This window comes from Eufriesea mexicana, unplaced genomic scaffold, assembly GCF_001483705.2.
Source record: "Eufriesea mexicana isolate 0111107269 unplaced genomic scaffold, ASM148370v2 scaffold124, whole genome shotgun sequence".
Lineage (NCBI taxonomy): Eukaryota > Metazoa > Arthropoda > Insecta > Hymenoptera > Apidae > Eufriesea > Eufriesea mexicana.
Window position 1 is genome coordinate 2,597,665 of NW_016908357.1, and position 14,468 is coordinate 2,612,132.

Sequence of the window (14,468 nt, forward strand, 5' to 3'; positions counted from 1 at the left end):
ACGAAAATGTTTGGGGAAAGAGAAACAATCGACGGATTGATAGCGTTAATTATTTCAAATGTTTACGCTAGTCCCGGGGTAGTAAGGTGGTTGGAAACACGCGGGACCAGGTTTCGAGCAGATCTGAAATCGCGCGAAAGACACGTTCGACAATCGATTCTATCGGGCGTGTGCATTTCAAAAATCGCAGTCGCGATCAAAATTCTATGGTTCATCGCTGCGATACGTGGAATAAACGAAGCTTGTTTACCTGCGACCCACTTTCCATTCGGTTTGTGCCCTCCAATCGAACTGGAAGATCGGGGCAGAGAGAAAGAAGGTATCGAGGAACGTCTATCGATATCGTAGCGATGTACTCCCTTTTGCCGGATTTCCACGGAGCACAGCACGCCGGATCAAAACTAAATTTCGTCAAATCTCGTCATTTCCGATTCCACGGTTTTACGCATCCGCGGAAAATCGGTAGTCGATGGAGCTTAGAAGGAAATCTCGTACCGAAGGTTACACGCGTTCGCTCGGTTAATTAAACTTGACCGGATTCGTTTTAAACGCGATAAAGTATACAAGATAATTCTTCGTTAATTCCTCTCGGTAATCCGACTTTATTCCGCGAAGTGCTTCAACGAGAAACGATTGCGTTCGCAGTCCTCTTTCTTTGAGGATGACGTGAATGTGCGAATTAAGATGCATCGCTCGAGTGCCGTGGCAAGTACGACAAAACAAGGCTAGAGAGTATTTAAAACGCTATGGCGGAATATTCCTCCTCCATTTTCTTCCACGTTTTTATCCTCGAGACGATAAGAAGCAGAAAACGAAATAATAATCTCGCGAGTCTGCTTGGGAGAATGGAATATTATTCTTTTATCTGAGAAAGCACAACGAATTTCTTACGCCAATTCAACTTTCGCTCCACTAATTTTCTTCGTCTTTAATTGACAATGAAGCTATAAAATTTACCCCATTTCTCGAAATCAACGCTGATTCGTACATGTTAAGAAGTTATAACGCAAAGAAACAGTCAATGGAATCGGTGGAAGGACTGTATAGATCTTTATTAAACGGGTGAATGGTTAGAACTGAGCTGTTCAAGGCTACGCAGGTCAAAAGACGTGTCCAGAATGTAGGATGTACAATTTACTTTGCTATTTAGTTTTTACTACAACAGTATGCAGTCTAACGTGGTCCAAAAAATGTCTCGTGTCTCGACAATTCTCAACTCAGTGTTGGTCCCTGACTGTAACTAGAATCAGCCAGGTTCCAGATATAATTGCGCTCGATCGAGGGGTCTGGGTGGTGGGTCTGAACACTGTGGATATCGCGGCAACTTCCAGTCAGAAGTTTCACGTCGTTCCAGCCTCGATTTCCTCGTTAAGGCTCGGGTCTAGCGTGGAAATCTCGTTGGCCTCGGCTGCCTTAGTTTGCAGCCATGGCTGCAGCTGTTGGAAAACTCGAAACGATCGCGCGGCTGTCGACCGGCTGCGGATGGTTCCTCATCGAAGTTCTTCGATCGTCGTAATTACGACCACGAATGGTTTCTGTACGCTACATCCGCACGAATTATCACACGCGAGTTCGCTGCGGTCCCATCTCGCCTTCGTTTCCACTCGACAGCTACGACTTCGCCCCTAGACCCTCTGCCCTCCATATTTTCATTAGTTCGTCTAAACTGGCGTCATATACTCGCGAGATCGGCACGTGATTCGTGAAATTGGAACGAGGGGAGAACAAAATTTCGAGGACCTTCCTTTCGACTTTATATGGCTCGATGGATTTGCATGAGAAGCGCGTGCATGAAACTCGACAGCGCGAAATTAAATTGCGACTAAAGTGATGTACATTACACTTGCGACAGCGGTACATTATTTTCGCGCGGCTGGCGCATCCAGAATTCCATTCTGCAGAAGGTGAAACAATTTTTGGCTGAGATTTAATATGCTTCTCTCCGCGAGAGTTGTATATCTTCCTGGAACGATGCAAAGATTGCTGGAACCGGAAGAGGAAACTGTGAAACAGCGAAGAAGGCTAGGCAAAGTCTAGGGAGGTTTAAAGACGAACCCTCGAGGTTGAATAAGCGTAGGGATATATTTTGATTGGCGAAATATAAGGATTAAAAATATTATTTAATTCCAATATGTTTTATTTATGAGTTAAAGGGACTTAACACTTTACCGGCCGCTCGGCTGCAGATTCTTCCTGGCTTGCCCCATATAAAAATGTGGGAGCTTACAAAGCAACGCAACTGACGCAACTGAGCAACGTACCTCGGTACTAAATAACAAGTTACTGTTCGTGTAATGATAATGACTGTTCGTCGCCATGGTAACCGATTAATAGGTTATCGGTCGGTAAGGTGTTAAGATTAAAATACAAGCTAAAAAGATTAGATTAATTACGCAATTCACACTCCCACGTCAACTCTTCCAACTCTCACCGACTCGACTCTCTTTCGTATCGCAACCTCGTATCGCACTTTCACCAACAGTACTGTTCTAGGACAACCCTTGCACCCTCATTTAACCCTTTGCACTCGAGAGGTGCCTCTAGGTCACCATTTGATAAAATTTCGAAGCTGGATATTGTAGGATATTTTTTGACTTCCCAGGTATAGAGGCCCCGTTGGCGTCTGGCGGCCAGACGAGCCAGGGGAAGATGGGGCCAGGCCATATGAGGTAGCCTCGCTCAACCCCGGTTTTCCTCATTGTAAACCGGGGGTGACGCGTCCGTGCGCACCTCTCGGGAAGGGTCCCCGCGTGGGTGACCCTTCGGAGAGCCTAACCTGAAGGAGGAATCCCTTCCACCCCAGAGCGTTACGTGGAGGGAGCTTTCTCCTCCTTCGAGGGAGGCTTTTGCCTTCCAGACTGGCTTAAAAGGGTCCGAGGAGAGTTTTGAGAGAGTCAAGGGAGCTTTCTCCTCCTTCGGGGGAGGCTCTTGCGTTTCAGAATATTAATTAATATATCAAATTTAAAATAATATAACAGTGCGCGAGGTATCGAAATTGAATAATTCTACGTGTTAATTATTATACGATTTCTTATTTACTACTCAAAAAGTATCGTCAGCCTTATGGAAGAAAATTTGTCAACTCGTACCCTTCTTTAGCCAAAAAATCGTCGAACGCAAAGGGTTGAACCTTGCACTTTGTCTTCTTTAGGTCATGTAGGTCATGTACCCTAAATATCCAGACGCTTTTCGCTCTGCACTTGCATTCTTTAAATCTTAACTCTGAATCCCAGGTTGCTGTCTATTGCCCATCACCAGCTTGATAGACCCCAAGGGTTCCTTTGCACTAACTCTCAAATTATTCTTACGTAAGTTCCACGTGCACAGGCATTTAGGGCACTGTTATGGTAAAAATTGCTGTCCGAAATCTTCTTGTAGAAAAATTATAATTTTTCGAAAGACTCGGCTCGAGATTTCGATGAAATCTCTCGTCCAATCGGAAAAATCACAGTGGAATAAACCTGGACCGATGCTTAAAATTGTGTCCGATCGTTTCATCGTGTAATTGCAGTCGTTAAGCTGGAATTTATGCCGCGACTACGTCGGAGCTTCGACCGGATATAATTCTCCGTCTCAGCAGGCGAAACTGTCTGCTTTATGGCTCTGTATACTCGACTGATTCGCCCGTTATTTTTACAATACTTTTCCGCCTATTTCCCCGCGACTTTCCACTCGCGCGAAATTACCCAGAACAAAGTGGCTGAAAGGGAAAATCCTCGGTGGAACCATTGCGAGGCGTCTTAATTCCAGTAACTCTAATCGAATGATAATAATTCCTCGTGGTAGGAAGAACTTGATGCATGGAAAAATACGAACTGTGAAATGAAAAGGGATAAAGAGGCAAGGACAAAGCTTATATCTACTGTTTTCTGGAGGGTAAGCGTTTTATCCTTGACACGGATGCGAGGAGTTTCCGTTGAAATGGAGAAATTGATGCAACAGCTACCCTTGAATTTCCTTCATCTTGCTCGATTACCCACTGGATCACTCGATGTAATATAAAAGAAGTCTTTCGTTTTCCATCCAACGTGTCCAAAGATAATTTCCAGCGCGTGACAAAAGATATTTGTGCAATCGAACGAATTTATATTAATATTTTATCCTTGCGCTTTTCAATTTATTTTCGGACGCAAAATAACGCTAATTGATAAAAGATCGCGCAATCAACGATTTCAATCATGAGATTCGTCGTCGCGAGTCTTCAATCAGATAACGATTGCATTCATCTCTAGTCAGGACGTTCTCGAGGGCGAGAGCCGGTGCCGGTCGGAGAGGATGATCGATCGCGTTCTCCACGGCTAGATTAGGGGCTGAGATCCTCGGCAAAGTGGGAGAAGGGTGCCATTTAACTTGTTAAAACTACGTTTCGCGGTGGAGAACAGTTTTACAGAGCTTCGCTTGCGAATTTCCGTAGACGAGACGGCTCTGCGAGCCCGGGGAAGATGAAAGCGCGAGAGTCTGTCGACGTTGAACTCGCGAGGATAACGACGTTCGCTGCGCGAGGAGAAATTTTACTTCCACCGCGAGTAAAATCGAGATGACGGGCCCTTATACGCGGCAACGACGAGGGAACCTGACACGGGTACAAGGTACAAGCTAGACGCGACACACGACAGAGGAAATACGGCGGGAAAGCATAGGGACGAGGAGGAAAATGGCGGGAAGAAAATGCCGGAACAAAGACTGGAAAAAGGAAGAGAGAGAGAATGTCGGTAAATTGACTCGGGGATAAAACCGAAGGAAACTCTAGAATAAAGGATTCGTGGAGATGAAGAGGGAAATATTTGCGCAACTAGAGAATTTTTCAAAGTCGGTTACTCGGGGTAAATACTAAACTAGGATACGGGTAATTAACAATTTAGTGAAATACATGAAGCAATATGAAGAGGGAAATATTTGCGCAATTAGGGAATTTTTCAAAATCGGTTACTCGGGGTAAATACTAAACTAGGATACGAGTAATTAACAATTTAGTAAAATACATGACGCGATTGATAAATTATATGAAAATTTGTTAGCCGAAGATGACGAGCTAACTCGTCGCGTGGACGCAATAATTAATTTTTCGAATTAGGATCCATCTAACAAATTTATATTCTTCGATAGGTTAACATGCGAGTAATACATTTAGCGACATGAAAGCTTGGGATCTACGTTTATGAACCTACTAAATTTATAATTGTATTTAATGTCACGGAAGCTTCGCGTGTTCCTCTAGGAGCATACCGAAGTTGTACACGTGGTCATAAATAGCGTAACTGACAGCTGTATGAGCAGCGATTGATATCAATGTCTTTCCGATAAGCACACGATGCGTAATCGGTTGCACGGGATATATATAATTCACGGGAGAAAAACCCGTGAGTTGGGTACATGAACTGGGATAAAGTGTAACGACGGAGAAAAGAGAAGGATGTGAAATTTATTCGCGAGAGTTCCAGTCTGGTAAAAAGTCGGTAAAAAGTCGGCAAAAGACGACAAAAGACGGTTTGATTCACGGAGATTTCGTCGCAATTGGTCCTTTGTATTCCGCGTCGAGGTGACTTCATGAAACGCGGTATGAAATCTGTAATCAAAAAATTCTGGAAGAAAGGAAGTTCTCGCAGCGAGTTCGTGGACGAAGGGAAAGAAACAAGGGGGAGGCAGAAACAATATATATATATATAATAAAAGTACAAGGACGAAACGATGATTCGGAATTAAGCAGCTCGGCAAACTGGGAACCACCCTCTCGAAAGCTTCAGATGTTCCCGTGGATATTAAAAACGAGAGAGAATAAATATCGGATGGCGAACGTTTATTTGAACTCGGCGGGGAAATTTATAGAAATCGCTTTAACGGAAGCATCGCAGCGATACCCCGGTAAATTTCCATAAAATTTGTATGCCAGAACGTTCGACATTTACTCGAGGAATCTCTTTTCAAACTAATAAATATTCCCTTACCGACAGTTTTAAAATCGATGAAACCCGGGGGGGGGGGGGGGGCAGCGATATCGGAGCCGAAAAATTCTTCCGCGAGAAATTATTTTTCCTCTCGTGAAAACCCTCTCGCCTTCCGTAGATAATTAGATTTATTAAGTCAGCTCTGTTTACACGGCGTTGGAGCACGTGATTTATCGAAGAGAGCCCTTGCACGAGGGCGACGGTAAAAGGGGATGAAGAGGACGCTCGCTACCAAGATTATGACCTGTATTCTATCCCCCTTTCCGTTCCGCCTTGCCCCCCATCGTCCTCCGACATTCGCGTTCTATCCAAGCACTCTTTTAATCAACCTCGATAAGCCTATTCCTTTAAACGAACTAATTAATCCCGAGAATAGCCACGGCAGGCTGACGTAAAATATTCTCCGCTTCAAAGCATCGAAGGAAGGGTTCGACCCGCGAGCCTCGCGATCGGGCAACTCGCTAACCAATGAAAATACCGGTGGAACAAGAAAGTTGCCTCACAATGGTTCATCTTCAAAGCGATCTTCCATCCGATAACAAGGTTCCGTAGACAAAAGGGTGGAAACCGGCACGGTGGATCAATTAAAACGGGAAAAGAAGCTAATCTAAACCGTCTATCGCGGAGATTCGCCTCTCTTCCTCTCTCTTTTTGTCTTTCTCTCTCTCTCTCGTGGAAAAACAAACGACCGTGCGGCTGAACCCGAAATATCAATTACCGAAATATTCGGAAACGTAGGGGTCGGGGATGGTTCAAGCGGACACAGTTCATTTTCATCCCTCTGGCGCTTTCGTCGGGTCGACGTGTGGCAAACAAACAAAAAAAAAGGAAAAAAAAGTGGAAAAAACAAAAAGAATGGTGGAAAAAAATGACACCAGGAGGGTGGGTAGAGAGAGGAGCAGATAGGGGTATATGGGAGTAGATAGGGGTAGATAGGGGCAGATAGGGGTAGAGAGGATCGTTATTTCTCGCGGCACGTGTAGCGCTTTCATTACGTACACGTTAGTCCTGGAACGGCCACCGATGCCGTTCGATGAAATTTTTATGCATTCGCTGGGAGCCGGAAGCCTGTTGGAGGCCGGCGCGCCGCGGCTTCGGCGTTAAAGTTAATCGGGGATGAGAACTGTTCGATAGCGAAGTCGCGTATAGGCGTTTTTAGCCCGGGCCGGAACACCGGCCGGCCCACATTCGCCCGTTGATACGCTTAAATGAAACTAACCCCCAACCCTGCCACCCCCGCGACGCGACGGTCAGCTCTCCTAAAAACCAGCCTCGTTTCGCCACGCTGCCCCTGTCCGATTCGATATATACGAAAAAGCCGATACGGTTTCATTGTCTAAAATGCTCTCGGGGTGTCGATGAATAAATTAAAGCGCTACTCCGTCGCTGTCTCTCTCCACCCCGCTCCGCTGCCAATCAGTGCGTTTCTGTCGTGCTTCTTCGCCCCCGCCGTTGTTTTCCACCCCTTTCCCTTTCTTTTATTACGTCCCGCGACACTCCCACTAGGCTCTTCCTCTTTGTCGCGACACTGTCCGAAACGTGTTTACAGGCGTTGGAGGAGTCGTCGAAGAGCGATATAATTGCGATATAATTTGCAAGCTGCGTGCTCCGACGCTCGGTAGGGCGTCACGTTTGACGTCAGTGTCGTTGGGAAACGAGTGTCCTCGTGTTCGAAAGATCGATGGCAGGTAGACCTTTTCGAGGCGCGAGAGGGTTCTCGGCAGTAATTAAATACGCGCGATAACGTTATTCTCCGATGCACGTTTAACCGTGAGACCGCGAGACTGTGCGAGATACCGTGATACACGTGTTCGTGATCCTGGACGATTTTAACCCTGGAATTACTGAAAACCTATAGCCGCTCCGGGTGTAATTACTGTTGACTTACCGAGATAGGTGCACGATTATGCACGCTTGTTAATTTCGAATTATAATCATCTATGTGCGTCATATTTATCCACGTGTTTCATGTCGGTGCTCGCAGGGTTGAATAATTCATCCGCGACTAACCGATATGAATTATTTCCATAGTGTGCTCTGTGACCCGACGTGCCAGTTGAACTCTGTTGTCCGCGCGACGTCGATTAAGTTGGAAAAACTGCAAGCGTTCTAATCGATAGGGACTCTTCTGACAGGATCTCTGAAAGACCTGAATAGAAGCCGGTCGTTCAACGTTATCACTGTCACGAGCCACGTGAAGCGACGGAGGTGGCTGCGATTAAAGGGCGGCATTAAGGGCGAGTTATGACGACCGTCAGTGGATCCAGCGCGAAAATTATCGAAGGGAAACAATTCCGTGGCATTTTCATATTCTCGCTGCAGAGAAAATGGAGAAGGAGTGGTGGCTCGTAAACAGTTCGCGTTGGAGCCGAAACGGCCCGTTATAGTTGATCCCAAAATCACTTGATTCCGAAGGGTAGTACGGGTGAGTTTGGGTCACGAACGAATAGGGGTTAAAACTGTGTGGCGAAAAAGGGTTGAAGGCGTGGCAGAGGAGTCCGAGGAGAGCGGTGGCCGATTAAGCGACGAGCGTAGCGAAGTTATCTGCCCGGCCAAGCTCGAAATCTCCCTCATAAAAGTGGTAACAACCCCTGTTTGGGAAACAATGGTGGCGCTACCAGACTCTCGAGGGTTCGTAAAAGTTTTGGACGCTTTGTGGAAGGGGTGAAAGGTGCAGGCGTAACGAGGAAAAGGGAGTTCTATCGGGGGGCGGCAGGAGGGGTTGGTCGAAGGCAGAACGGCGCACGGATTTCGACTTTAGCCCCGCGAAAGCTGTCCAATAAATATCGGTCGTTGGTTATTAGCGTTTTAATTCGGCCAGCCGGCGGTAATTTAATCCGTGCTGCTTGCAATCGAAAAAGCGTCCGAGCTCGCGGTGGGAGCGTAATAAATGATGAAATAATACCAGTTTCCCTTGATACGATTGCAATTTTAAGGGAACGGGTTGATCGGTCGACTGGTTAAAAGCGGGAATAATGGTCTATGCGGCTCTTGGTAATCCGAGAAATCTCGATAAGCACTTTTTTACTCGAAAAGAATCGATACCGCTACGTAACTGCTGTCGCAATGCTCCCATTAAAAAACCGCGTTTCAAGCTTCTCTTGTTGCTAAATTAGAAATGCATTAAAGGGTAGGAAAAGGAAATATTTCTCCCGCTCGTTTCTTTTCCTTCCATTTTATTTCTTTTCTTTCTCGCAACTCGAATTCTCGCGGTATCGTGGCCGCGAGAGTTCGCGTCTCTGCGAAGGTTCACCGAGGTCGAGCTTAAAATTTTTAATTCTAATTCCCTCGTCTTAATTGTTCAGTCCATCCGGCTCTGTTTTCAAAAACTTTCTAATTGCCAGCATTTCTCTCGAAACTACGTTTCCCTCTGCAGCCATTGAAAATAGAGAAAAAGAAATGAAGGGAAGGAAGACGGAAGCACTCGCTGCGAATTTTACGAGGTTGTGTAACTGTTTGAAAATAGAGACTTACTTTTACCTGGACGAAAAGGAAAAGAGCGAAGCGGAAAGAGGGAAACAATCGAGTGGCTGATGGAGGAGATCGTCGTTTGTCACGATATCGAGGCGACCCTCGCGGAAGTAGCCGAAGGAAACAATTAGATGACCTCTGGAATGATTTTATCGACATCTCTGGAAGGAGGAGGCTGCCAGACGGGAGTAAAGTACGAAAACAGATGGCATCGACGTTTCGCCAAATACACATCGCGTTCCAGAATTTAATCGGTGAGTTCACGATGTCTCTCTATCTAGATCGTTCTTCCCTGCCGAAAAATCGAGTCGATAAAATTTTTATCGAGCCTCGTTCTCGCTCGGATCCTCGAACTTCCTCGAACCCGGTTACGATCAGCAACGAAATTCAAGGAAAATCTGACGCGAGCTCGCGATTAAATACTTTACGAGGATCCTCTTTTTGTAGGAATTACCGTTAAACGCTTCAGCGACGTTGCATGTAGAAAAGGAAAAAAATCATAAGAACGTTTGGTTCGTTAAGCGGCCAACGAGAGTTCCGAATCGAGACGAACGCGGTGAAATCGGGAAATGCCATGAACCAGGATCGAAAAAGGGTCATTCCGTCGATGGGAAAATTTTGGCTCGCTAATAAACGCGGCAAACCAAATAACTGAGCTCCACCTCTGCGAATCGAGAGGCTAACTTGCGTTTGCATATTTACATTAACCGGTAATTTGAAATTCCGCGAAATTCCGTGGCACGTGATCGATAAATTTTTCACGCGACACTCGCATATTTGCCGGACCCAGAGAAGAATCCTGGCAAATAATTAACGCGTATGATTAATTATTCGAACAAAGTAGCGGGTAAACCGTCCCCTTTTTCCGGTAATTTAATAAATCGATGCCGGACCGGAATGTCATTCGTTCCGCGGAAGAAACCTCGGCAAAGCGAAACGCCGACCGCTTAATTAAACCGAGAAAATGTTGTCTCTCATACGGATCGACTTATGGACGGTGGTTGTAATTAAAATGGTATCTAGCTCGAAAACGTACGACTAGCTCGGCTTCCACTAATACTATTTCTTGTTCCTGCATATCCTTTCATTTCACTGCACTGCTGCCGCCATCTCTATACTCCCTTTTTCCACTAATATTCTATCAGCGTACCTTTCCCATTGCTTCCGCCATGTTTCGTTATCCTTCCATTTCTCCGCGTCCTTTTTGCTCGCATCTTGTTACGATTTATTAATATCAGTATTCTTTCCGTTCTAAATGCTCAAAAGGCAGTCGTGGACCTCTTTTTCCTCTCTCTTCTCCTCTCTCTATATCTGCCTATGATTTTTCGATGAAAAAATCTCCGACTGTCAAACGAAAAAGGAAACCGAGAAATTTATCTGACCGGGCAAGTAAAATGGGTCTCGCTTCGAAACATATTCGATTTGATATTTTTGTTATCTCTTTTCTCTTGTCTTTTTTTCTCTTTTGTATTCTGTCTCTTTTTTCGGGATTCCTTCCAGTCCAGGATATAACCATCCGTCCTGACAATCGACTAAGGCTTTGTTTTATAGCTTGCTCATCGTTGTCCGTTCGGCTATACGCGTTTATCTCGCATTCGTTTCACGAATGTCGAATAGAATTTTACGGGTATTCCGAACATTACAGTAATTCCATTCCGTTGTTCTCTCGCAATTTTGTTCACCGTGTAACATTTTATTAATTTGATATTTTTCCTGTGTTTTCCTTTCTCCTCATATTTTTTGTGCACACGAAGGGTCGCGGTGCAACGATAATGTTGGTACCATTTTACAAACGTTAATTGGTAAAACAGGCAGACTGTTTTGCTTCTACTTGCAATCTCCCCGAGCGGTTCTAGTTAACGTTTATTTCGCATCCTCGGCGAAACTGGATTATTAAAAAGACTGTTAGCCAGATATTGAGAAACTTCGAAATATGTAGCTTCAGCGTTTGAAGAGGTTTCAAAGAAAGGCAACTTGCAATGCCTCGTTTCAACCGTAGACCGCGTTATTTTCAGTAACCAGAGTTCCACAGCAAGTTTTTTCTTCCGTATTATAATTGAACGGCAGGAGTAGGATATTCGACAATGGAAATTTAAAAGTTCCAATTCAAACTTTGATTGTGAGATTAAGAAAATTCGGGTCGAAATTTGAATTTCGGGTTTAAAAATTTCCCAAATTATTCGTACGTCGCGAATAACGTGTCTAACGAAGAGACAGTCATGCAAGTCTTTTCTTCCGTATTATAATTGAACGGCAGGAGTAGGATACTCGACAATGGAAATTTAAAAGCTCCAATTCAAATTTTAAATTTGATATTATGAAAATTCGAATCGAAGTTCGAATTTCGGATTTAAAAATTTCCCAGATTATTCATACGTCGCGAATAACGTGTCTAGGACAAGGAGACAGTCAGGCAAATCTTTTCTTCCGTATTATAATTTAACGGCAGGAGTAGGATATTCGACAATGGAAATTTAAAAGTTCCAATTCAAACTTTGATTGTGAGATTAAGGAAATTCGGATCGAAATTTGAATTTGGGGTTTAAAAATTTCCCAAATTATTCGTACGTCGCGAATAACGTGTCTAGGACGAGGAAACAGTCAGGCAAGTCCTTTCTTCCGTATTATAATTGAACGGCAGGAGTAGGAATTCGACAATGGAAATTTAAAAGTTCCAATTCAAACTTTGATTTTGAGATTAAGAAAATTCGGGTCGAAATTCGAATTTCGGATTTAAAAATTTCCCTGATTGCTCGTACGTCGCGAATAACGTGTCTAGGGCGAGGAAACAGTCAGGCAAGTCCTTTCTTCCGTATTATAATTGAACGGCAGGAGTAGGAATTCGACAATGGAAATTTAAAAGTTCCAATTCAAACTTTGATTTTGAGATTAAGAAAATTCGGGTCGAAATTCGAATTTCGGATTTAAAAATTTCCCTGATTGCTCGTACGTCGCGAATAACGTGTCTAGGACAAGGAGACAGTCAGAAGCGACACGAACCGCAATAGAATCCAGTAGGGCCTCTATCGAAGGTCTAATCGGGATCCAATGGTTTGGGTCCTGTCAACGTGCTCCTATCTCCGAATCGCTTCGATATCTCGTTCCTCCAGGCCTCGAGGCAATCGAGTCGATTCACGCTTTCGACTTTTCCTGTCCGCCGTCGACTTATCGCGAAATTTCTTTCCTCTCGAGCCCGTTTCCTCCGGAGGGAAGATTTCTCTTCTCGCAGAGTCAGCGAGACAATCGGGTCGGATCCGACCGATTCGAACGTACGTTTACGCAGAAAGTCATCACCTAGTGTCGTCTGTGTGTTTTTTCGTCAGAGAGGGAACGTGGAATCTCTTCGAGTAGTGTAGAAGGAGCACTGGAAAGGAAAGAAAGTCGAAATCTTAGTTTCAAAGCCTGAAATCTCATCCTCCGACGGCTGCGAGCTGCGTCAAACAGTCTCTCTAGTGCTTTCCAGCTTTTTCCAACCAGTCGAGTTTATCTCTTCCGCCTGTGACATGTCGGAGAAAAGAGCTGGTAAGACTAACCTGTCCCTCGAACATTGCGCCTCTCGCAGAAATGGCACACCTCCTAAACGCCATCTACACGGAATTCTTTTCGAAATTCGCGTCCTTCGGTAATAATAATCCGAACCCTTGTAGAACATTTCCAAATCATTTGCTCATATCCTCTGATCGAGGAACCAAATTGCGATATTTGAAAATTACAGTCGACCACTTAAGCTTCCACTGTCCATGGAAATACTCATTCTACTCGTCAAGGGTGGCCGAAATTTGGAAGTCGCTGAAATTTAACTGTTACATAAAATCGTATCGTGCAAGGCATCACGCAAAAGTCTCGCTACCTTCCATTAAACGTAACTCGTTTGGTAACATTTTCCGTGCATTTCTTCCGTGCAAAATTTCAGATTCTGGAATTAATTTCTTGTCAGCTAGTTCGGCGCGAGGCATCGAATTCTATTAAAATTCCACGGTCCGTATTGGGCGAGATTCGTCGCCGACGATAAAGGAAAATCATCAGACATTCCGTCGACGGAAACGCACACCGGCATACGCAATTAGACCGAGCCGAACGAAATAAATAGGCCATAAATTCCCGGGCACGCGAACGGAGCTCGCGGTCTCCTCTAAACAATTTCAACTTACAGCCGGTCCCATTTTTCCGACGAATCCCCAGCTGCGAGCTATCGGCCAGCCGTTTTGGAATGTTAATTACCAAATTATATGAGCCGGCGCTAATTTAATTACGCAATTTCGCGGTCAAACGGTCCACGCGGGCCGCACACCCGACCCATAAATCCTGCGGACGGATAAAGTGTTGAATCGTTGCTGCTTTCGGACAGAGGAGACCCATTTCTGTCGCGTTTCTCGCCCCTTTTCCACCCACCACTCTGCTTTTTCCCCATTCATTCATCTCAACCCTCCTTTTTCCTCCTTGCCCCGGAAGCCTGTTCTTCCTTCGAGCATACCTCGCGCATTTACTAAGCTGTGAAAGTAAAGCAGTTCCTTCTAAGCGCAAAGTGGTCTCTCATCTTTCAAATACCAGGCTACTTTCCCTCTGTTTTCCCATTTTCTTTTTTTCTCCCCTTTCTTTCTCGCGCTCATTCTTCGCTTCTTTCTTCTTCCTCCTCGGGGCTCGCTTCCTCCCCTTGCTTTTCCTCCTTCGCCCTCTTCTGCTCTCGCCTCGGTGTACTCTGTGTTCCGTTCAACTGTGCCCCTAACGTTCGCCTTGCCCCCGTCTTCACGGCATAACAGGAAAACGAACATTTTGTTTAGAGAGCACGAGCACTCGGTCGAGTGTAATCTTAATGATAAAAGGCTTTCTCCTTCGCGTACTTTCTCTTTTTCCTCCTATTTAAACCCTGCTGCCCTGCGTAATTAAAATTCCATAGCTGCTTCTCCGTCGCGCCCTCTTCAGCTTCTTTCCATTCCACGTCAATGGGAATTAGCTCTCGCTCACTGCATTATCGTGCGACCTGCTCACCCTCGAGGACGCAACCACCATTGGCGAATATTTTTGCGTGTTGGGCGCGATGGTAAATACCAT

At 45.1% G+C, this 14,468-nt stretch overlaps 1 protein-coding gene across 1 annotated transcript in view; it reads right to left on the reverse strand.

Moving 5' to 3' along the window:
- The window catches only part of LOC108555515 (uncharacterized), an 83,758-nt gene that overhangs the window by 40,659 nt on the left and 28,631 nt on the right, over window positions 1-14,468 (reverse strand). The gene's annotated exons all lie outside the window — the stretch shown is intronic.